Here is a 3,629-nt window from a genome sequence, read left to right as displayed (position 1 = left end):
TTTAATTTGTGTTTTTTAAAAGTTCCAATTGCTTTTTTTGTCCAGCTGCCTTTTAAAAGCATCATTATTTAAAATCAAGCTGGGCATAGTGGCTCACACTTGTAATCCCAGCACTTTGGGAGGCCAAGACTGGCAGATCACTTGAAGCCAGGAGTTCGAGACCAGCCTCGTCAACATGGCAAAACCCCGTCTCTACTAAAAATACAAAAATTAGCAAGGTGTGGTGGCACGTGCCTGTAATCCCAGCTACTCGGGAGGCTGAGGCACAAGAATCACTTGAACCCAGGAGTTGGAGGTTGCAGTGAGCCGAGTTTGTGCCACTGCACTCTAGCCTAGGTGACAGAGTGAAATTCTGTCTCAAAAATAAATAAATAAATAAATAAATAAATAAAGCATCATTATTTAAAATTTGATTTGCTCTCTTTTTCCGGTGGCAGGGTCTGGAGAAGGGACGGCAGGCGCCATGTCCAGCCGCGAAGGTGGCAAGAAGAAGCCACTGAAACAGCACAAGAAGCAGGCCAAGGAGATGGACGAGGAAGATAAGGCTTTCAAGCAGAAACAAAAAGAGGAGCAGAAGAAACTCGAGGAGCTAAAAGCGAAGGCCGCGGGGAAGGGGCCCTTAGCCACAGGTGGAATTAAGAAATCTGGCAAAAAGTAACCTGTTCCTTGTGCCTGAGGAGATGGCGACCCTTTATTTCATCCGTATTTAAACCTTTCTATTCCCTGCCATAACATCTTTTGCCACATATAGCTTGAATTAAGTGTTGTCTTGGAGCTGTTGTACATTTAAGAATAAACTTTTGTAAAAAAAAAAAAAAAAAAAATTTGATTTGCTCTCATTACATTTTGCAGAATACTTGAATATGAATAGCATGTTTTATTATGCATATGAGAGAAAAACATTTTGAATCAACTTCCGTGCTGTCTATCTTTAAGGCCCCCACTGGCTTCCTCATCCCTTATAATTTTTGTCTAACTGCTACTTTGCATTTTAATTTGACCCTGCCTTTTATTTATTTGCACTTATTACCAGAGTGCTTTCTTAAATTAAAATTTTTTGTGTGTTTCCTACTCAGTATTTGATGACTGTTTATTACTGTAATTCATTGTTCAGAAAAATGTACCACATCCCACATCCATCATTACACTCCATTCTCCATGGGGTCCAAACCATTTTACGGAGTCATTAAATGAATGTGTTATTTGGGATTTAAATGAATGGAAAGAAAGGAAAAGGGTATCCAAAGGTGGTGAGGAGGTGAGGGAGGCAGTGGTGGGGCTTATTCAAAGCACACCCTCCACTGCAGGCAGGAAGTACATAAAAAGCCTGAGCCTTTCCCTTTCCCCTACCTCCCCATTCTGCCCCCTAGTCCTCTAATTTAGTGGAAATTTGCATTAATCTCTTTTTCAGACTGAGATTGGGAGTGTGCAGGGTGGTTGAACAAACATTTGTGGAACATGTTGGTTGTCTCAGGTTTTGTCATCCAAGAAGACTGATATGGTTTGGCTGTGTCCCCATCCAAATCTCATCTTGAATTGTAGCTCCCATAATCCCCACGTATCATAGGAGGGACCCAGTGGGAGGTAATTGAATCATGGTGGTGGGGGGTTTTCCCATGCTGTTCTCATGACAGTGAATAAGTCTCATGAGATCTGATGGTTTTATAAAGGGCAGTTCCCCTGCACAAGCTCTCTTGCCTGCTGCCATGTAAGATGTGCCTTTCCTCCTCCTTTGTCTTCTGCCATGATTGTGAGGCCTCCCCAGACATTTGGAACTGTGAGTCCATTAAACCTCTTTTTCTTTTCTTTTTTTTTTTTTTTTTTTTTTTGAGACAGAGTCTCGCTCTCGCCCAGGCTGGAGTGCAGTGGCGTGATCTCGGCTCACTGCAGGCTCCGCCCCCCGGGGTTCACGCCATTCTCCTGCCTCAGCCTCCCGAGTAGCTGGGACTACAGGCGCCTGCCACCTCGCCTGGCTAATTTTTTGTATTTTTAGTGGAGACAGGGTTTCACCGTGTTAGCTAGGGTGGTCTTGATCTCCTGACCTCGTGATCTGCCCGCCTCGGCCTCCCAAAGTGCTGGGATTACAGGCGTGAGCCACCGTGCCCAGCCAACCTCTTTTTCTTTATAAATTACCCCATCTCGGGTATTTCTTCATTGCAGTATGAAAATGGACTAATACAAAGACCCTGAGTCAAGAATTTGAATGCCAATAGTTCATTTGGGAGGTGAACCTCAAAAACAGCAGTGGGGAAAGGGGGAAGTAAAACAGGAAGGAGAAGGAAGCCATGTTAAGGAGAAGGAAGGTATGTTATTGTCAAGAACTATAAAGGGTCATTTATTCATTTAAAATTTGAAAAAGAATAAATGCTTACTGGAGAAATTCCAGAAAAGAGATACATGTATACAGATTATATACATGTATATTATTATATGATATAAATGTCAAGAAGTGTGAAGGTTCTGAGATTTTACCATACTTGCTAGCTAACAAGTTAGCCAGCCACAGATTCATAGATGCTGGCACAGCAGGCAGTTCCCCACATTTCCACAGGGTGATGGGGAATGGCCCATATGGATGCTGCACATGCAGTATTTATCACCAAATTCCCATCCCTTTTCGACTAGGGCTGCTCTGGGGACCTTAACTCCATGGCACTTCTGGTCTATTGATCATTCTACCACACCCAGTTGTCAGAGACAGTCCTGACCAAAATATGGAATTGGCTTTGATTGCCAACTTCACCTTCTTCAAACTTTCCCCAAGGTGACTGTCTCTACCTTCCCCAAGGAGAAAGTGGGTCCACATCTTTATGTGTCTTGGTCTCTTCTTTTATTCTCAGTGAAGTCTGCCATGGTAAACTCTTCATTTGCACTAGAGAGTAAATGGCTGGGAACAGCTGTGTTATCCTTGGAACTGTGATCAATGTCTTAAAGCTAAAGATTTAAACACCTCATCTAAGTGAAACGGGAGAGTTCCCTGATTCCCCTTGCAGATGTGTGATGGGGTGTCACTTGTTTGGTCGCCGGAAGCTCAAACCCCTAAGGAGAGCATGCAGCTGGGCAGATGCAGAGGCCGTTGTGAGCACTTTTGGGCTCCGGCCCCAGGACAGCATCTAGGGATGGGTGTCTGCAACTCCCGAAGCCCAAATGGGCATGTGTTATCAAGCTCTTTCAGATTTGCCATCTGCAGGTGGCTTGGAGGTTAAGCAGCTCAATGGACCCTCTGCCTTATTGCAAGGGCTGGGGGGCAGTGTAACAGCCTCCTGTATCCTGAGTTATTGCCCGGTGTACCAGAAGAATCGGATCACACGTGGGCTCGAAGGATGAGTGCAAGATTTTATTGAGTGGTGAAGGTGGTTCTCAGTGAGATGGGCGGGGAGTCAGAAGAGGGTGGATGGAGTGGTAAGGTGGTCTTCCCCTGGAGTCAGGCCACCCAACGGCCAGATTCTTCTCCGACCGCCCCTAGCTGAATTCCCCTCAGCATCCAGATGTTACTCCTCTTCTCTCTTTCTCTGCTGCGTTGTTCCACTATCGCTGGTCTGCTGGTCCCAACATTCAGCCACTTGTGTGTGTACCCACTAAGGTCTTGGGTTTATACAGGGGCAGGATGGGTGGGGGGGACACGGCAA

At 45.2% G+C, this 3,629-nt stretch overlaps 1 pseudogene across 1 annotated transcript; it reads left to right on the top strand.

Moving 5' to 3' along the window:
- Nucleotides 1-430: 430 nt before the first annotated feature.
- On the top strand, nucleotides 431-824 carry LOC115833295 (annotated as a pseudogene). The gene has a single exon (XR_004028745.1). The product of XR_004028745.1 is annotated as a translation machinery-associated protein 7 pseudogene (transcript).
- Nucleotides 825-3,629: the final 2,805 nt, after the last annotated feature.

This window comes from Nomascus leucogenys, chromosome X (genome assembly GCF_006542625.1).
Source record: "Nomascus leucogenys isolate Asia chromosome X, Asia_NLE_v1, whole genome shotgun sequence".
In the NCBI taxonomy this organism is placed as follows: domain Eukaryota; kingdom Metazoa; phylum Chordata; class Mammalia; order Primates; family Hylobatidae; genus Nomascus; species Nomascus leucogenys.
Note: the sequence above shows the minus strand (reverse complement) of the source record. Positions and strands in the feature narration are given on the sequence as shown.